Consider the following 21,723-nt stretch of genomic DNA (forward strand, 5'->3'; position numbering starts at 1 on the left):
ACAACATATTGTTGCACTCTGGTTTTTAATCCATTCTTCTATCCTCTTCCATTTTATGGGTTAGTTCATCCCATTCACATTCACAGTCATGATTGCTAACTGTGTATTCCCCTCCACCCTATACTTATCCTCTGTTTTGCTTCTGACCACCTTTTCCATTAATCTGCCTTCCCTTTTATACTCTTCCCTTTCTCTAACCCCCTTTCTTTTCTACTTCCCTGTTGATTAAGATGAATTCCTACATACAACTGTGTGTGTATGTTCATTTTCCCTCCTGGAACCAATTCAGATGAGACCATATTCCAAGTGTTGCCCACTCCTCCCCCTTCCCCCATCTATTATGTAAACTCTTCCTTGCACACCCCATTTATGTGAAATAATTCCCCTATTCTTCCTCTCCTTTCCTTCTCTTCAATGCATCCCTCTTCTCATCTTTCCATTCTTCTTTTGAGACCATTCCAACATAATAGACTCACACCTAGGCTCTCTAAGTAGACTCCCAATAAGATTCCTGGTGAAAAATAAAGTTCTAAGGGATTACATGTATCATTTCTTCGTTAAAGAACGTAAGCAGTTTAACTTTGTTTTGTCCCTATGATTTCTCCCTCAGGTTTACCTTTTCATGCTTCTCTTGAGTCTTGTGTTTGAATGTCAAACTTTCTCTTCAGCTCTGATCTTTTCATCAGGAATGCTAGAAAGCCCTCCACTTGATCAAATTTCCATTTTCACCTATAGGAGTATACTAATTTGCTCTCAATACATTATTCTTGGTTGTAATCCTCACTCCTTTTTCTTCTGTAATATCATATTGCAGACCCTCTGCTCCTTTAAAGTGGTAGCTGCTAAATCTTATGTGATCCTGACTGTGGTTCCACAGTACTTGAATTCTTTCTGACTGCTTTTGGTATTTTCTCCTTGACCTGGGAGTTCTGGATTTTAACTATAATATTCCTGGGAGTTTTCATTTGGGGGTTTCTTTCAGGAGAAGACTGGTAGATTCTTTCAATTTCTAATTTACCCTATGGTTCTAAGACATCTGGGCAGTTTTCCTTTATAATTTCTTGAAATATGACATCCAGGGGCAGCTAGGTGGCACAGTGGACAGAGCACCGGCCCTGAGGTCAAGAGGACCTGAGTTCAAATCTGGCTTTAGACCGAACCCTTGGCACTTACTAGCTGTGTGACCGTGGGCAAGTCACTTAACCCCAATTGCCTAAAAAAAAGAAAAGAAAAGAAAAAAAGAAATATGACATGCAGGATTTTTTTTTTTGTTCATGACTTTCAGGCAGTCCAATAATTCATAAATTATCTTCCCTCAATCTGTTTTTCATGTCAGTTGTTTTTTCCCTTTGAGATATTTCACTTTTTTTATTTTTCTTTCAATTTTTGACTTTATTTTTTCTTGATAATTCATACCTTCATTAGCTTCCACTTAGCCAATTCTAATTTTTAAGAAGTTGTTTTCTTCAGTCAGGTTTTGTACTTCTTTTGTCAAGCTGTTGATTCTCTTTTGATAATTTTCCTGCATAGCTCTCATTTCTTTTTCCATTTTCCCTCTACTGCTTTTGTTTGATTTTTAAAAGCATTTTTTTGGCTCCTCTTTACCTTTTTCTTTAATTCTTCTGGCAATTCTTATTGGTTTTGTGTCTAATCTGCATTTTTTCCTTTGACTTTGCTTTTAGACATTTTCAAGCCATTATTTTCTGTGTTTGTGTCTTGCACTTCTTGTCATCCTAGTAGCTTATAATTCCAGGGTTTTTTTTTCCACTCATTTTCCCAGTCTACTTTTTGATTTTGGACTTGATTTTAGAGTAGAGCCATGCTCACTTTTTTGGGGGGGGTTGGGAGGGGGTAGGAGCTTCCATCTTTTTTGTCCTTCTGCTGATTTTACAGCTTGATCTGGGAGCCTGTAGAAGTTTTCTGTGCTTCTCTGGTGTAATCTGGGGAGAAGTCTATTCACTGCCGTCTTGGGCTGTGCTCTGCAAGTTTCTGACCCTGGTTTGTGCATGTTGGCTTGTATGTGGTTGAGTTTCATTAGCCTGTTATTGGACTTAGTCCCTGTTAGTTCACTGGAAGATCTCACAGGTTCAGAGTGACTGAACTGCTGACTCCATCTGGGTTTGGTCTCTTGCCCTGGTTTATTCAACTGTAGGCTTATGTGTAGGGCTGATACTTAGAACTGAGTCCCCTCTCTGCTAGGTTTCTGGTTTGTTACCCACTCCGTGCATAGACAGGGCCCCTGCTCCTTCACAACCACTAATCTCTGCCCTGGAATTGTGACCCAGGTCTGGGCAATGGCTGCCAGAGCTGCCAAATGGCACCCATTCCTGTTCCCAGTGCCAGTACAGATGTCCCTTCTCTTTTTTGCCAAGGTTCTTGCTTTCCTGATATTCAGTCCCCTTACTGTTTCCAGACACTGAAATGTTCCTGGCCACTGCTTCCACTGTAGCCACCTCTGTAACCCACATTGCTACCTCTACCATTGTCACTACCACTGCCACTAATACGTTGCTTCTGCATTGCCTTCTTGCTCAGCCTCCAACCCAGTGTTTGTAGACTTTTCTATCTCCCTAAGCTGCCCTGGCCGCAAAAGTGACTCCCTGTGTTTTTCCCTTGGCTTTCCTGATCAGAATTCAGTCTGGTACATTTTCTATATTTTTGTGGAGAAGCTAAGGCAAAAATGTTACCCCTTGCTCCACCATCTTGACCCTGACTCCAGTATATGAGGTTTTGCCATAAACTTGACATGCAGCCATAGCCATGTAGTATTGGGACACTTCAATTAACCACATAAATATGGAATTCTCTATTTTGCCCAAAATAGGGAAGTGGAAAAAATTTGGGCTGGCCTTAGTCATAATGTCCTTCTTCAAAAGGAAGTGACAGTGGAAAGTGATATTTTTTACTTGATTCCAATCCATAAAGAGGAAGTGGTGGCTAAGATAAGAATGCTAGAAAACTCGGGGGAAGGGACCCTTCCATCTTTAAAACTGTGAAATAAAGTTAGAGAAAAATGAGCACAAGATGATGGGAGCCCTAGATTTTAGGAGATGGTTTTCAAAAACTTCAGTCAGAATACAGGCAGGATCTCGTGAACTCAAAATCTGTAGAGCAAGTTGGCCCAGCAAAGATGGGCAGTTCTGCAGAATGAAGTTGGGAGAAAATACAATTGCATGGAGGAAGCAAAAAGTAGAAATGATCTAAATTGATATGGAACTCATTTCTTACTTAAGTTTTAAAAGGACATAAACAATTATTTATGAAGCCTATTATGTGCCAGGCAACGTTCTAAGTGCTTTACCAATATTATGTTATTTGATTCTCACAATAACCCTGGGACATAGGTTTTATGATTATCCCCATTTTATGGTTGAGAAAGCTAAGGCAGATAGAGGCTAAATGACTTGCCCAGGGTCACATAGCTAGGAAGTGTCTGAGGGTAGATTTGAAGTCAGGTCTTTCTGACTTCAGGCTTAACAATCTATCAACTACGCTACCTAGATGCCTCTTATGAGTATCAAATGATACAATAAAGGTGAAGCATTTTGCAAAGCTGAAAACATTATATAAATGATAGCTCTTAAAAAGACAAGCTTATAACATAGATCAGATGAGACAAAGAGAGAATGGAGAGAGAGAGAGAGAGAGAGAGAGAGAGAGAGAGCGAGAGCAAGCTGGAGTAGAGTTGAATGAGGGCATCTGATTCCATTTTCCTCTTTGCAGCTTACATCCACTGCTGCTGGTTCTGACCTCTGGAGCCAAACAGAATAGGTCTTTCCCCTCCCTCCCACAAATAACATCCTTCCATATACTTGAAGATGGCTATCATGTTCCACAAGTACCTTTTTCTTCACACTAAAAATTTCCCATTCTTTCAAATGTTTCTCACATGGTATGGTGAAACCCTCCAGCTTATATCAGTGGCCTTCTAAAAATGTGGTGCTCAGAACTGGATGCAGCCCTGACAAGGGTATAGTCCAGAAGTGCTGTTTCCTTTCCTCTATAGTCCTGGAAGACATACCTCCATTAAAGAAGCACAAGTTTTCATTAGCATTTTTGGACACTTCTGCCTGCAGTCTCTTATTGATCTTACAATCAATCAGAACCCCTGTATCTTTTTCAGTTGAAGGGTTATCTAGTTTCCCCTCCACGTTGTACTTACAAAGTCTATTTCTTGAAATGAAGTGTAAGACTTTATATTTCTCTCTTTTTGAAGAACCAGAGAGGACTCTTGTCCCACTTTCCTGGGATTGTCTCCTGTTATACAACTCAGGTGTATTTACGGTTCAAACTATACCCAGTTCTAGCCAGAACTGGTTGTTAAAGCTCTCCAACAACCTTGATGATCCAGTGTGCCTGTAATTCCCCCTTCCACATCCTGAGTAGGCTTTCCTAGTTCATTTTTAGAAGCTATTCTGTTGATTTTGGTCTGTGCTGCTTGATGTCATTGCTTATCTGGTGATGTGATGGCTGCTGTAACATGTTCTGTTTGAAATGCTGTGCAAACCTGGGCCCCCAGAGGCTCTGGGCCTTTGAGAGAATGTGCATCCCACTACTCCTCTGGGATGCCCCCCACAGCATGATGCCCCATGAGACTGTGGCAGTGAGAGAGGCTGCATGTGACTCCCCATGACTAAATCATTGTACCCTACTATGCTGTGTTTGGATCTCAGTAGCCAAAACCTCTTCTGATCCAGTCTTGCATCACTGGATGCCATTCAACCAAACTCCACATGAAATTTGCATGGCTATTACATTTCATCTTATTAGATTCAGCCCATCAGTCTAGCCTGTGTGGAGATCATTTTAGAGCCCAACTCTTTCATCCAGTATGCTGGTTATCCCTCCCAGCTTGGTGTCATTTGCCAATTTGAAGAGCGTGTTATTAATGGTTTACCCAAGTCATTGATAAAAAGGTTGACATTGATAAAAAGGTCAATAGCACTAGGCTAAACACAAATAGATCCATGGTTTATCCCATGACAGATCTCTTTCTATGCTGACATTAAACCATTAACAACTAATCCTTCGACGTGGCCTCCAGACCAGCCCTGGGTTGGTGCAATTTTTTTATTGTTTACTTTTCATCCATGTTTTCCGCAAGAATAGCATGTGATTCTTTATCAACAACTTTTCCAAAATCAGGGGAAATTATGTCTCTACCATTCCCCTAACCTATTTGTTTGGTAACCCTGACAAGGATGTTAGTGAGGTGAGCCTGGGTCTTTGGAATCACTGTTTCCTTTACTCTATGTTCATTAGCCATTAAAAATAACCAGACAGAATTATCCTGGGAATTCAAAACAGGCTCCCAGATCCAGAGTCTTCAGACTATTTTCCTTATTCTTGAACATCGAGACATTTGCCTTTTGTTGGCCCTGCAGAGTTTCTCTTGTTCTCCATGGTCAGAGATCCCTGACAGGGACTCTGCAGTTCCATCTGCCCATTCTGTCAGGACCCAAGGATGTGATCATCTGGTCCTGCATTCATCCAGGGCATCTAGATGTGGCTGTACCACCTCTTCAGTTATCTTAAGGATCATCTCCCTGTTGGCCAACTTCGTTCTGTCATTTCCAGGTTGCTCATGCTCCTTGGCAGAAAAACCAGAAGGCAAATGAGGCTGAAGCCATTTTGCGTTCTTCCCTCTGTTGACAGTTACAATCATCCCACTCCCCCAGGCAGACCTCCTCTCCCCTTTTAGAGTCTCCTCTTCTCCCACTCCTTCCTCTTCAACAGACTAAATTATTGGCTGTTCTTAGACTTCTGGAACAGCTTCATGTTGTTTGTAGATTGGGCACTCAGACCCAACTGCTTCCATCTTCTCTACATATGAGGAGCTGAGGACAAACCAACCACTCCAAGGACAGGAAGTCTCCCCCTCTCCCCAATAATTCCCAGGACAAGCAGGCTTTTCAAGTACTAAATCCCTCAGGCCTCATCCAGCACAAGGTTCTCTCCTCCCTTCACCGACCATCTCTCTTCACCCCAGAATCAATCTGTGGAGTCTCCTTCAAAGTGAAGAGTCTTTTCTCCCTGCTCCTTTCTTCCTCCCTCCTCCTTACCCACTCCACTGGAGGTTCTTCTCTTTCTGAGACAACAGAGGTCACCCCTCCCCCATTTCTAGCCTTTGTTTCTCCCCTCCCCACTTTATGCACCCTCCCATACTGTAATGTAGTCTTCTCCCCCTCCTCCCCTGAAAAGCATTGATTCACCTCTAGGCATGGTGTCACTAGGCTCTTCACTGTTACCTCCACTAGTTTTCTGCCTTCTGCACATTTAGGAAAAGAGTCTCTTACTGGTGTCCCTGTTGTTGCTCTTTTGCCACGGCTGTCCTTGCCTGCTACATTTACTCACTTCCACAATTCTGTTGTTTGGGATGATCAAGGAGCAAATAATGTCTTCCATTCTGGTTTTCTTTCCCAAACGTTTCCAACTCTTCTTATTCAATATCTGTCTTCTGTCCTGCAGTTAAGCTAAGATCTGCAGGAGAGGTTACCCTGGGCTGCATCCTGAACTCTAACGCGCTTTGAAATGCATTATTTCATTTTATCCTTCTTTTTCTAGAATAGTCTTGCGTTATTCCAATGTCCTTTCCTTTGCATTTAAAGGTCTTTCTCCCAGTGTCTTATAGAACTTGTTTCTGAAGGGAATTAGAATCTCTAGCTTTTTTTTTTTCTAGAAACTATCTGTGAATTCTTTCAACTGCAATGTTTCTTTCTATGTTCAGAAGTTCTGGGCACTACTGTTCTATTATATTCGTCCATTCTGAGTTAATGGTGTTTTTTTTGTCCTATTGTGTTCTCTTGGGAGGTGTATTTTGCTTAGGTTTGTCTCTACAGCAGCCTGTCTGAGGTCTGTGTGTTTTGCTTTTGTAGTGAACACATTTTCTTTTAATGTGTTTGTGTTGCTTCTCTTCTTAAAGGTTGTCTTTCATTTCTGTGCATTTACATTCCTAAACTATTGTTCTCATTTTCATTTCTTTGGTTGTTTACCATTGCAGAGTTAAGCATTTCTATTCTGCTAATTAGTTTTGCTTTGCAGGACATAAATTTGGCTCTTACAATTTTCATTGATCTTTTCAATTGCTCAGAAACAGTGCATTGAGGTTCAGTATTCTCCCCACATTTCACTGGGTCCGTTGTCTCATCAAGTATTGGATCATTTTCCTTTTTTTTTTTTATCGGGTCTTTATTCATAGATACCAGAAGTCATGTACTAGATCTGGAGACCATATTTCCTTCTGTTGTTACTATTTTTTCCTATTGATATCTCTGTTTATTTTCAAGGTTCTCTGAGATTTCTTCTTGAAATCTTTGGTACTTTAGGTCTCCCCCTCCACCGTCTCCCCTGCCCTTATTTCCCTCATCACTCACTTCCTGACTCCCTCCCTTCTTATTGTGGTTTCCTTGGGGGCTGGATCTCAAAGCATCTCAGCACACTGGGCAATTCACAATTCTCCAATTTAGGTCTGTACCCCAGCTGCCTTTTGGGTGGTCAAAGGTGGCCCCAGTTGGATGCTGTGCTCTTTCCCTCAGGCTTGGTGAAGTCCTGCACAGTTCCTTTCTGCCATAGTGTTCTGATGATCTGCTTTACTCTCCCTGTTCCTAAATTCTCTGATGTAGCACCAGTAGTTGGAAGTCTGCTTTCCTTGGCACTGGCAGCAGGATGGGGGTGGGAGAAACTGGGAAAATCCTCCTACAGAAGGTAACATTTAGGATGAGTCTTGAAGGAAGCCAGGGAAGTCAGGAAGTGTAGATGAGGAAGGAGAACATGCCAGAAATGGGGGCCAGGTGGTACAGGGGCTCAGAGATGGGGCAGGAAGTAGCCCATTTGAGAATAGCTAAGTAGAGTGTACATAGGGGATCAAAGTGTTAGATGATTAAAAAGGTAAGCAGGGGCCAGGTTGTGGCAAACAAGAGACTTTATGTTTGAGCCTGGAAACAATAACAGGGAGCTATTAAAGGTTGTTGAGAAGGAAGGTGACAGGGTCAGATCAACACTTCAGGAAAATGACTGCAGTGGCTCATTAAGTACACAATAGGGGAGGCCTGGTTAGATAGCGGTGTGTTTGAAAAAGGTCTGTTGTTTTTAGAGAATAGCACTGAGTGCCCACCATCATATGGTGCCCGTAATAGCCCGTGCAGTCTTGGGCTGCCTTAAGAATGGCACAGTTTCCTTGAGTGAGGAAGGGCTGGCCTCGCTGCACTTTGTCCTGGTCAGGCTTTTAAAGAGAGAATATACAGGGGTAAAAGGTCAAAAGCTATAGAAAGGTCGGGAAAGAAGACTGAGGCAAGGCCATTAGATTTGGTAATTAAAAGACTGGGACACTAGGTGGTGCAGTGGATAGACTGCTGAATTTGGAGTCAGGAGGACTTGAATTCAAATGTGACCTCACTTATTAGCTGTGTGACCTTGGGCAAGTCAATTAACCCTGTTTGCCTCAGTTTCCTCATCTATAAAATGAGCTGGAGAAGGAAATGGCAAACCACTCCTATATCTTTGTTAAGAAACCCTAAATGGGTTTTCTTTAGAGGCACAAAGAGGCAGACACACTAACTGAAAAATTTTAAAGATCACAGGTAACTCTGGAGAAGGTAACTTCAGTTGGTTCCCAGGCCCCTGGTGAGGAGTGTAGGGGACATTTTGAGAAAGTGCTAGCATCACCTCACTCTCAGGGTCCCAAGGAAAGAATGGGCCACAGGGACAGTGGGGATCCCAGTCAGAGGGAAGAGCAAAACCAGAGGACATTTGGAGGTCAAAGACAGGCATCAGAGCTGAGGAAGGGAATGCACTGTGGTCTTCTTTAGGTGGAGAAATGACTCTAGGCAGAGCTGAGTGGCCCTGACCTTGGGAATAACCTAGAACGCCAGGAAAAGAATCCAAGGTGTTGGGGGAGGGAGCAGCATCTGAGGAAAGGAATCTGGCGAGGTAAGAGGCCCCCCCACCCCCAGCCTGCACCAGGTAGAGGTTACAGTGTGCATTTTTCTCTTTGCAGAAATGGGCCCCAAGAGCAGGACTGAGTCACTCATGTCCTGGGGATACAGGAGATCCCTGGGGAAGGAGAGACAGACCTGGGACCTAGGAAAGGATCTCCTAGGGACATTTAAAGGATGGTGCTGAGGCTATTAGCTAAGGGAAGAGGGGTTTCCCTTAGGACCTTCCCAAGATCCTTCTCAAGGAACTGGTTCACTTAATTTCTTTTCCCCAACCCCCTCCAGCTCTGACAGAGAAGCCCAGCATTTAAATTCCAGGTGTCCTGGAGTCTGGCCACTCCATGACACTAATGTGTGAAGCTCCCTGGGTCAGTGGGGAGGGGACATCTCCCACCTTCTAGAGATGGTCCCACCTGGGACCAGGCTGAGGGACCCCTTGTTTCTCTGAGCTGATCCTCACCCCAAAGCCCCAGGACCATGGCACTGACCTCACCTGTTGGGTGACCTTTCCTGGGGCCAGAATGAGCACAGAGATGACCATCCTGCTCAATGTGGCCTGTGGGTGCTGGGGACATCTGGTCAGTAGGTGGAGAATTAGGGAGGGAAAATCTAAGGCTGAGAACCAGTACACTTGGGTCCCTTGGAAGGTACAGATCCCTGAAAAGAACAAAGCAGTATCTAGCATGTTTCGGGGAGAGACTTGGAGTTACATAATAATCACAGTTATAATAGCTAACATTTATATAATGCTTGCTGCGTGCCAGGCACTGTGCAATTATCATTTCATTTGATCCTCACAACTACTCTGGGAGGTAAGTGGTATTATGATCCCCATTTTACAGATGAAGAAACTGAGGCAAACAGAGATTAAGTCACTTGCCCAGGGTCACACAGCTAGTCAGTATCTAAGGCTGGATTTGAACTCAGGTCTTCTTGACTCTAGGCCTTTCCATCCTTTGCGGCCCATCCAAGTGACTCATCATTTTGTCAGAGACCATCTTGTCCCCTCCCTCATTTCATTGATGAGGAGTGTGACCTAGAGTGAGGAAATACCTTGCTCGAGGTCGCATTGGTAGAATGTGTAGAGCCAGGATTTGACCTCAGGTCCACCAGCTGTCACTTCACATCCCTGGACACAGGAGAGCAGAGAGAACTGTCCTGGGGGAAGGATCCCAGAACGGGTAGTTAGGACACCTGGTTTCTAGTCCAGACTCTGCTCTCCACTTGCGGGGTGACCTTGGCTGAATTACTTTCCCTGTCTGGGCCCCAGTTTCCTCAGGATTTGAAAGGAGGGGAAGGAAGAGGAGGAAGAGAGCGAGCAGACTTCCCCCTCTTCCTTCTGTTTGACCAAGAGAAGGAAGAAGCAGCAGAGGCTGAGAAATAGGAAGGGAGGGTTATATGTCACAGCCTCCTCATTGGTCTGCAGACAGAAGAATGAGAAGCAAATCTCAGCACCCATTCCACAGGACTTGCTAGTCAATCCTTCTTGACCAGCCCCAAAGACCCAGCTGGACAGTGGAGACCCTACTGAAGGCCTCCAGAAGAATGAAGCCCTTTGGACTCATCCCTGACATCAGCAAATAGCCATAACTGCGAATAGCTGGAGAGATGCAATGTCATTGGGCCAAAGATGGTTTGTGATGACTGGGACCTGCTCTTGACCTGCCTTCTGCATGCATGATGCGCTTGTCCCCTATTCCTTCCTCCTCTGTGCCTTCTCAGGCTGCCTCCTTCCTTTAGCCTCCCCTGAGCCCAGCCCCTGATCATCTTCCCTGATTTCTGAACTCTCCCTAGAGCACTTGTACTGCATGTCTCCTTTGCCTCAACCTTGTACTTCCCTGACTTTTGCACCTATTGTATCCCCCATGCTCCCATTGACTTCATCATGGGGCTCTTGCATAGACTGTGTGCTTGTTAATATTAGACATATCTTAACTGCTTTTAAAATCTTCACTTTATCACTGATGCTGTGAGGCTTAACAAAGGAGTATCTGAGAATAGCAAATGCAGTGTTTGTGTGGACAGATGGTCAATTCTGCTACGTAGTCTGTCCTTAATCTTGCTACCTTAGGGAACTTTTCTCCAGCAATTTCCCAAAATATTTGTGAATCTCTAATTTGGATTTAGATTTCACTAGATTATTTGGCTGTCCAGCCTTCCTTTTTCTCATCTTGAGTTTGCAAGTGTGATCATAGGTGATAATAACAGAAGTATGGTATCTGGGAAAGTGAAGCGAGAGTTTCAGTGTTGTTTATATATAGGGAGCCCATAAATTTTATCCCTTTCAGAAGTGTCTGCTTGATAAATATTTATGGATTGAAAGAAAGAATGAATGAATGTGTTGACCAGCCTCCATGGCACTGCTGCCCAATTTAAGCATCTAAATTGGTAATATGCATGTCATGAAGGGAGTTGAAAAGAATTTTCTCATTCTAATTAAAAGAGTAGTTTGAATTTAAAGAGTGGTAACTGAGAAAGTAAAAGAAAAAGATTAAAACCAGAGAGGTTTAGTATTAACAATTCAGGTTTCCTTCTGCATGTTAGCCTGGGTATCAGCAACTTTGAGGTTCAAAATGCAAAGGAACAAGGATAGCCTGTGACCCTCTAGTTTTAGAAATGAAAATTCCTTCCTAATGAGATTGGATTGGGGGAAGAGAATCACACATAGCTCTGTCAATTCTGTAAAGAAACAGCAGGTGGCCGCAAAGAGCAAGACCAGGAGCTGATTCAGTAAGGAGAGCAGCCCAGCCTATCAGCCCGCGACTCTGGCCTCTCCCAGAAAACCTTTCCTTGTGTCTGTCCCCTGCCTCTGTTTTTGCCCCCTACTCCTGCCCTACCTTATCTCACGACAGTCCTGGATTTGAAACTCCTTGCCTGAACAGCAGCAGCAGCACCACCACCACCACCACCACCATGAAAACAATTAACATTTACATAGTGTTTACCATATGCCAGGGACTGTGCTAAGTGTCTCATTTGATCCTCACAACAACTCTAGGAGGTATATGCTATTATTTTCCCCATTTTATAGATGAGGGACTGAGGCAAACAGATGAAGTGACTTGCCCAGGGTCACACTGCTAGTAAGTATCTAAGGCCAAATTTGAACTCAGATCTTCCTGACTTTAGGTCCAGTGCAGCTTTCTAAAAGTTAACAGTTTTCCTCATCCTACTACTGACTTATTACCCAGATGGGTTTTCCAGTCTAAATGTTCGTTTTTCACTCTGTCAAGTGGTGTCAAAAGATATGTATTTAACTCTATCTTTTTGTTAGCTTTGAGCCCCCAGCCAGAGACAGTACTTCTGGCAGAATATCTCAGTGTTTTGTTCTCTAGCCCTTTGCTAAGGATCACCTGCCTGCCTTCTCCAAGTAGTTTTCTCCTAACTGCATTCACATTAAGTGCAACCAAATTATTATTGTTTATAAAGATAAAGTAAACATTTTAAGAAATGAAACACAAATAACTTTAGCTGGAGGAAGAATCCTCAGTTTCTCATAAAAGGGATCAAGGGGGAAAGGAGATACAGGGCTGTCACCTTTAGATAAGTTATCTAGAACTGCGAGAAGGGACTTCAGCAATGGAGATCCTGTCCAACATATACTTGATTGGTTCAAGCAGGCTGATTTCTAGATGACCAGTCCCCTTTGGTTTCAGTTGCTTGTACCTGAAGTTTCTCCACTCTTAATATGTAGTATCTTTCAGCTGCTCTTTTCCCAGCTCCATTCATCTTCTACTTGTCTAGTAAATGACCTAGGCCCTTTTTCTGTTCTATTTCGTTGTCTCAGTAAACTGGCTTTCAAAGGTCCCCTTTAGGTGAAATTATCACTTTTCCTTTGATCACAAATTCCTTGGTTTCTCAAGGGACTAATTCACACCTGATAGAGGAACTACGGACCCGGTAGCATTTTTCAAAAATAAATTTTTATTAAAATTTTTTGTCTTTATATCACCTGTATTTCCACAAACATCCATTTCCTTATCCCCTCCCATAGAGACATCCTTCATAGCAATTTTTAAAGAATAAAAGAGAAGAAAGAAAAAAAAATTAGAAGAACTAATAAATTTTAAAATATCTGATAATATATGCAGCTTTCACACCTTTGAATCCTCCACTCTGCAAAGGAGTGGAGGTGGTATCTTCTCTAATTTCTTCTTTGGGGCCACATTTGTTCTTCATCATTCTTCAATCCAGGCAGATAATTCTGTATGTCTATACCTATCTATAGACTATATCTATGTATCTATGGATATTTGTTGTTGTTTAGTAAATTCAGTTATGTCTGACTCTTTGTAACCCCATTTGGGATTTTCTTGGCAAAGATACTAGAGTGCTTTGCCATTTCCTTTTCCAGTTCATTTTATAGGCAAAGAAACTGAGGCAAACAGGGTTAAGTGACTTGTCTAAGGTCACACAAGCTAGTTAGTTTCTGAGGCCAGATTTGAACTCAGGAAGAGGAGTCTTTTTGACTTTAGGCCCAGGACTCTGTTCATTATACCACTTAGCTGCTCCATCTATGGATATAGAAACATACACACACACACACACACACACACATATATCCATTTATACCCATCTATCATCTATTTACATTTGATTGATGGGGGGGAAGGTTGGTGCATACCTAGGCCATCTAAAATGTCATCAGTCAGGTGAAAGATTCTAGAGGGGCAGCTAAGTGTAGGAGTGAAGAGAACGTTGGATCTGGAGTTAGGAAGACCTGAGTTGGACTCTTTCAGACACTTAATAGCTGGGTGACCTACATCAAGGTCCTGTGGCAAGTGGCAAGTGTAGATACACTGGAAGCTGTAGTCACAGTCCTGCACACAGGTGGCCCAGGCCACTGGGTCAGTCATTTTCTCACTGGATTGAAGCACCGGTGGGATTTTATGTGTGTCTGAGCAGTCTTTTTAAAGGACTGCACTTCTCACCTCCTGGTATGAGGAGATGGATAGAAAAGGTGCCCTAAAATTTTTCTGCTTCACTTAATCTAACTATGGCCTGCTTACCATGGCACACTCCTCTGATTTTCCGTGTTGTCAAATACCTGATCTTTTCCACTGATGGATCTATCTATCTATCTATCTATCTATCTATCTATCTATCTGTCTGTCTGTCTGTCTGTCTGTCTGTCTGTCTGTCTGTCTGTCTGTCTGTCTAGTCATCTATCTACCTAGTCTGTCTGTCTGTCTCTCTGTCTATCTATCTATCTATCTATCTATCTATCTATCTATCTATCTATCTATCTATCCTCTCTCTCTCTGTGTCTCTGTCTCTCTCTGACCAGTACCAAAATGTTTTGATGATCCTTACCATCTATTATTGTTTCAGATCTGGAATGGCTAAGTCCTCTTTCCACTTTTTCTGTTCATTATTTCCCTTATAATTCATGACCTCTTGTTCTCCAGGTGAGTTTCATTATTTCTTTTCCTCGGTCTCTAAAGTAATGTAGCTTAATTAGTATGGCACTAAATTGGTAAGTTAATATGAATAATACATACTTTTTATTATATTAACTCATCCTATCCATGACCAGTTGGTTTTTCTCCAATTATTCTGATCTGGATTTCTATAGATAAGCAAATAATAAATATTTATTAAGAGATTACAATAAACCAGGCACTGTGGCAAGCACCATGGATATAAAAACAAGCAAAAAAAGAAAAGACCAATCCTCCCCCTCCCCATGCCTCTTGAGTCTCCTGCCCTCACAGAGTTTACACTCTAAAAGCAAACACACAAAAAACAAACAAAAAGTGGATGAGGTGAAAAGAAGGTCCCCCTTGAGAGGGCATGGTGGTGACATTCAAAGAGTCTGCTGGGAGGAGAATGAAACATGGATGTCATGTGCCCTTTCACAAAATGGAGGCCCTTGAAGGAATTTGTCAATGAAAGGAGTGGGGCAGCTTGGCTGAAGGATACTCCAGGGTAAGAAGGTTCCACATGCTGAGGGTAGTTCTAGGTGAGAAAGCAGCTGAGTCATGGTGGAACGGGTTGGAGAGTTAGAAGGACAGTGTAAACATTTTTTTTTAAAGTGTATTAAATTGTTTTTGGGTGTATCTTGGTAGGTAGGCTCTCATGGATTCCATATGTTGTGCAATCAATTATTTTAAATGGAATTTCTCTTTCTATCTTTCCGCTTTTTTTTGATAACTTATATTGTTGTTCATCCTTCATTCTTGCAGAGAAACAATGACATCAGGAGGTTGACATCTTGACTTGCAAGTGAATTGGACACAAGTGATGAAGGGCCATGCAGAGTCATCAGCCCCACTCCTCCAGGGTCATCAGAGTTCAGTGGCAAGACATAGGTCAAGACAATTGGTGTTGTCCCCTGATAACTTACAAAATGACATTGATCATTATGAGTTTATTGTATACCCTACAAATTTGCTGAAGTCATTGATAATTTTAGTTGTATACCATCATATCATCTGCAAAAAGTGATGATTTTGTTTCTTCTTTGCCTTGCTCATTTCCTTGATTTCCACCCCCCATCTTATTTATATAGGTAGCATTTCTAGCACTTTATCAGGGTGTCAGGGAAGATTAGCACCTCTGGTATGAGGGCTTGCTGAGCCCTTTTCAGGGCTGCTCATTTACCTTTGGTGTCCATCTTTCACCCAATTCTCACCCTCAGCTCCAAGAAGCTGTGGCATGTCCAGTGACTGCACTGCACTAATACTTACTAGGAAGACAAGCTAAATCATGTTGAGGGTAAGCAAGGGACCTCAGACTCACTGGTGAGTGAAGGGGATGTCTACCTTAAGCATGTGAAAACTTCCCTTGGCAAATTGGGTGCATGAGAGCAATTTGTTCTAATGGTCATGAAGCTGGCTGAAGCAGGTGCTGTGGAGCACTTAGAGCTCGGTCAGACATCAAAGACACTAAGTCATCCTGGGCCATCATCACAAGTCATCTTGACTTTTGTCTTGCCACTGAACTTCAGTGACTCTGGAAGACAGAGTGAGGCTGATGACTTTGTGTAACTCTGCCTCACTTAAATCCAATTCATGTGCAAATCAAGACACCACCCGTGACGTTATGGGTTCTCTTAGAAAAGAGAGGATATACAGTAAGGAATCCACCCAGTATTACAATTAATCAGAGTTGTGCAAAATTTTGTTCTAAATTGCAAATGAGGAATTCTATGGAATAAAGATTCGCTATTTAGATAGCTTGGGATATGATTAGGAAACACAGTACTTGGTCCCCGAAAGACAATTCTGGAAGTGTATTCCCCAGTCTTTAGAATCTCATGAGTTCCAAAGCAAAAGGATGAGAATACAAGGCTGCCACTTGGAATCTCTCCCTGTCTTTTTCACTGGGTTGTAACTGAAAAGCCTTGTGGGAAAGAGACGGTGGGGCTGGGTTATGAACATGAAAGAAATTGATTTGGCTTTCTGGGTGATTTAAAAGGAAATAAAGAAAAAAATCATTGGAAACTGGGAGTACTACCCTGAACCTTTGAAAATGATCTAATTGTTAACTTGACTCTGAATTTTGTGGTTGTAAATTCAGATTTTATTTGGTTAGATTTGTCTTGTAACTAAATTATTATGTGGTGAAATGTATTCTCCTATTAATTATGGCATCAAATGCAAAAAAAAATGCTGGAAAAATGCAGGGAAATCTGATTTACACTCTGTTCTCAGAAACTTATTAGCTGTGTTGTGAGAGTCAAATGATCTAATGATTGTGCTTAACAAATGATATAATCAAATGCTTAACAGAATGACTGTATATGGTAAGCATGATATAAGTATTGACTATTATTAATATTTCTTTAATTGAATGTAATTACTCCATACTTGATAACTCTATATCAGGTTCTAGGTATGATTTTTATAAAATGCCAAAGATAATAAGACTAATGATTTTCTCTATAAGATAATTGAGAAACTGAATTGATGTCATTTGACTAGTAATAAGTTTTGTTTCATGTTTTAGATCATGAGATCGTGTATGCTATGTTTCTAAAATTTTTTCTTATATTGTGAAATCAGAGACAAATAACTTCCCTTTTAGTTTGTGTAGTTAGAATATGAATTGAGCTATTAAAAGAACATGGTAAAAAAAAGATACTTGAAAACGGATATTTAATGGGTTATATTTTGTTTTAAAATAGATGATGATGATGGTGATGATTTGCTGTTTGAAAAAAAAGTTTCACAAACCCTTTAAGATGTTCTTATTTGTGATGTAGGCCCTTTGAGACTTTGTATTTGGGTAAGGTCATAAGATCTTAACGGCCCTACTGACTACATATTGTAAAATAAGTTTGCTAAAAGGCATGGGGTGGTTTAAAGATGTAATTTCAATACATTAATATAAGTCACCATCAGGTATTTCCTATATGTCTGAAATCTCAGAACATAGTTAGTTTTAATCCATAAGTAAAGGATAAATTAAATGTAGCTGTTAGGGAAACATGAGAAAATTAGTAATATTCACAAGCCCTAACCTGTGATTTGTGAAAGTTTGATATTTGTGGAAAAATTTCTTGGACCTATGATTTTATTTTAGCTTTTGATTACAGGGGTGGTTGTCTGAATTGTCATGACACTAACAGTAGAAAATGGCATGTGCTGCAGCCTGAGAACTGCTACAAGTGGATGTCTGTGCCTGGGAAAAAAAGTGAGGGGATGATCTTGGCATGACCTAAAGTAGGATGTTCTTGACTTGATTTCCCCATTGTGCTATATCCTATATGGTCCTTAGACTGGCTATTGATACTCTGTGACTCCATGATTAGCTGTCAGATATTACTTGTGCCTGGAATCAAACAGAGCTAAGGGAGTTTCCCCCCCTGTTATGGTATATCTCAAGTCAGTCGTGCCATTGAGGAGATGAGTCTTGACACATATGTATATACATATGCCTATGTCCTTCCTTTTCTTTTCAAAGTAAATTTCTATAATCAGGGCAAGGTGAGCAGTAGAAGTGTTTTGTAAGTACAATAGTAAATCTGTTGGTTAATAGATTGATACTAACATCTATGAGTTATTATACTAGGATACAAGTATGAAAAATCTTACAATTTTAATCTGTATTTGTGGTCAAATTATAATATAGGGATGATATCCTCCCAAAAGGGGGTTTAGACAAAATAATAAGACAAAGATGTAATGCAAAAGTTTTCTAAATAAATGGAGTGGTAAATTTTGAGAAAGCAGTAGGATTAGACTGTTTTCTCTAAGAACTATATGTATATGATTGACTTTCAAATATATCTAGTATGAAAATTCAGACTTTGAATATGTTTTAATAATAAGTTGTCAAAATTGGATTATGGATCTTACATATAAAATTGCACTAATAATTGTAGAGAAAATGAAATTATTTTCCCATTTTAAAGTATCTGGTAATTTTAAAAGATAGAAAGGTTCATTTTACAAGTTAGACCCTCAGGAATTTTTTAGTTTTTAAGATTCTTACATCAGGTTTAAGTGAAGATAAAACAGCAAGTGTTATATGAAAACTGAAATTCTCCAAAGCTTCAGGTTTGGAGAACCAAATGGAAGAGATTGTACTAAATTGTACTGAGCTTGTTACTGGCAGATTTTAGCAGAATTACCTAGGAATCTCTATAAGTGATTTGGAACAAGAGAAGCAGAGCCCTCTTCAGAGCTGTCCTGAGAATTAGGCTGTTTCAGAATGTCCAGGGAAGATCTTTCCAGGGACTAGATGACTATGTGAGACACGTGTGACTCAAGAAAAGATTAAAATGATCAAATGGACATTGAGAGTGGGTTACTAGGATACAAGAAGACTTGATGTTATTCAATTTTGTTGATCATCTTTGTATCGCTTTGGACTTTTGTTTCATGGTGTTCATGTTGAGTTTTCTTAGTTACCCTGGTGACATGTAAATCTTCCCTCTCAAAATTAATATCTTGTGAGCCTTCTAAATGGTTTGGTCTGTAACCCAACTTATGTAATTTTGACTATGAATATATAAAAAACCTCATAGCTGGCCCCTCCTCTCCATGAATCAAAATGGTGACTTGAGGGAATTGAATGAATCACACTGACTCCATCTTGTGACTCAATTTTTTTTTTGGCTAGGCAATGGGTTTAAGTGACTTGCCCAGGGTCACACAGCTAGTAAGTGTTATCTGTCTGAGGCCGGATTTGAACTCAGGTCCTCCTGAATCCAGGTCCTCTATCCACTGTACTACCTAGCTGCCCCATGTGACTCAATTTTGAATTTAGCCCAGTTCCTTTTCTATTCAATTATGGGCCTAGTCCAATTTCTGTCTTATAAGAAAATTTTATTCAATTATGAGAATTGTGAGAAAACTTTAATGCATTGTTTGAACCTAGCCATGCATGACTGGGAAGTTGGATCACCCCTACCTGCTGCTTAGAAACCTTAACTAAGGATCTAAGTTATGACTGACTAGAAACTCATATCCAAAGACTGATGTAAAGGAGTTTTCTCATAATTATCCATCTCAAGAAACCCATATGTCTTAATCTGAAAATTGGCCCTGTTCTGGTCAATTAGTATGTTCCACCAATTGAATACAGACAATTGGGTGAGGGAGCAGGACACCTCCTGTTGTGATTTCAGGGAACTGCACCTGTTCCTCTCTTGACTTAGACAGTCTCTGATCTTTTCTCCAATTGGGAACCAAATGACTTAATTATACATCTTGTTTTGTATCCTGCATATTGTTATCTTTTAATGCATAAAAATCTGTCTCCCCCTGTATTTGGGGTCTAGCGCCAAATTTGAGGAGGCCTGGTCCCAATCTGTTATGAAATTGGCATGCTTTGCTTAATAAATTCATAAGCTCAGAACCTTTGTTTCTTTAGTCATTTCAGATTCCTCCTGTCACAAGGATAACTCCTAGGTTGTAATCTTTAGTGACTAAGAATTTGGTGGAACTCTTGACAGTAATCCAAAGAGCTAATTTGGGGCAAAAAAGAATAAATTCCATTTTGTCTATGTTGAGTTTGAGATGTATATGAGGCATCCAATCTGAGATGTGAAAGAGGTGGTTGTTAATGTAGACTGGAGCTCATGAGAGAAGGTAGGGCTAATTCTATAGCTAGGGAACCATCTGAAGAGAGATAATAATTTGAACTCTTGGGAGCTGATGAAGTTACCAAGCAAGACAGTTTAGAGGAAGTAGAGAAGAGAGCCGGGGCAGTCTTAAGGATACTTATGATTAGTGGCATAACCTGGATGAGAATGCAGAAAAGAAATCTGAAGAAGGGTCAGACAGGTAAGAGGAGAACCAGGAGAGAGCAATGTCATGAAAACTGAGAGAAGGAGAAGAGGGTGGTTGATAGGAAAGGTCAAAGGGTAAGGATTGAGGAAAGGACATTTTTTTTTAAGGTTGACCAACCATTTTATTTTCCTCTGACCAGTTCAGGAATGTTGATGGGGGCAGATAGCTCTTTACATAGGCTTTGGAGGGGGTCTGGGAGCAGCACCAGCAGGTCTGAAGCTGGGTGGGGGTGTCCGATCCTTTCGTGCCTCCCAGGACCTATTCCTCACTACCTTGCTGTGGATCACGCAGCTTACACAGTAATGCAGTTTCACATACAGTTTGGGCAGCACATAGGAGTCAAAGACACTGGTCTCGGAGATGTCCCTGATGGCCGTGGCTTCCATGATGTTGTGGATGACGAACTTCTTGATGGCCTTGTCCTTGGGCACGCAGCGGGTGCAGTTGGTGCAGCGGATGGGCTGCACGTGGCCGCCGTCCTTCTTGGCGCACTCGTTGTTCCTCCTCTTCTTGGTCATCTTGAAAGCCAGGAACCGAAAAAGCATGAAAGGACATTTGATTGCACAGTGTAGAGCTGATTGATAACTTCAAAGACAGAAGTTTCAACAGAATGAAGAGCATGGAGGTCAGAGTCCAGAAGGTTTTAGAAGACAAATCGTCCATGTAGTTGTACATGGAAATGGAATACTTGACAGATGTAACAATATGAAGGGTATGGCCATGTCTGTGGGTAACATAGGACTTTGACATGTACAGCTGAAAGAAAACGTAGAAAACGTCTTGCCTGAATTAGTCATTTTACAGAGAGGGAAGCTGAGGCACAGGGAGGTGAAATCATTTACCCAAGGTCATAGTTGTAGCATATTTCTGGTCCTCTGGTCCCTGCATGCCATAAAGTGAGGACCTGAGGGTTATTACCTCTATTCCAGCTCCTTCTTTGTCTCCAGATCCCAGACTCCAAAGCCCCATCCTCCAACCCTGTAAGACACTGCCAGTGTCCTATCTGGGAAAAGGAAGCTTCCGGCAACCACTGCAGGGAAAGCCCTAGAGACAGTTATCGACATCAACCCTGCCCCTCCCAGATCAGCGTCAGACCTTCAGTGTTGAGAGGGCACTCTGTCATCAGAAGGCCCAGCTACATTCACAGTAAATACAGACTTCTTGATGAGGGCCATTTCATTTTTGTCCTTGTATCACCAGTGCCTATGGAAGGATATCACATGCCTCTGAAATAGGAGATCAGACCTAGTTAAGTGACTCTTGGACTTGTCTCTCCCAGTTCTGACATTCCATGTTCTGGGCTCCCATCTAGTTCTCCCCTAGCTCTGACATTCTCTCTTCTGACCTCCCACCCAACTCTGCCCCTCTCTGTTCTCCAGCCTCAGTCTCAGCATGGGGCTGATTTCCCAGAGCCTGGGCTGAGACCGCTCTGCCTCCAGGCAGAGTCTCTGGGCTGTTGCCCTGGACTACTCAGAATCTCCACTTGTCACAGGTTTGTGCCTGGGACTTTCACTTCTCCTTCCTCTTCTCCTCCTTTTCATAGGGTGAGT

General features: G+C 41.7%; 1 pseudogene; it reads right to left on the reverse strand.

Moving 5' to 3' along the window:
* Nucleotides 1-20,268: 20,268 nt before the first annotated feature.
* LOC110220249 (small ribosomal subunit protein eS26 pseudogene) lies at nt 20,269-21,598 on the reverse strand (annotated as a pseudogene).
* Between the last annotated feature and the right edge of the window lie 125 nt (nt 21,599-21,723).

Source organism: Phascolarctos cinereus, unplaced genomic scaffold (assembly GCF_003287225.1).
Source record: "Phascolarctos cinereus isolate Bilbo 61053 unplaced genomic scaffold, phaCin_HiC Scaffold_726;HRSCAF=1367, whole genome shotgun sequence".
Classification (NCBI taxonomy): domain Eukaryota; kingdom Metazoa; phylum Chordata; class Mammalia; order Diprotodontia; family Phascolarctidae; genus Phascolarctos; species Phascolarctos cinereus.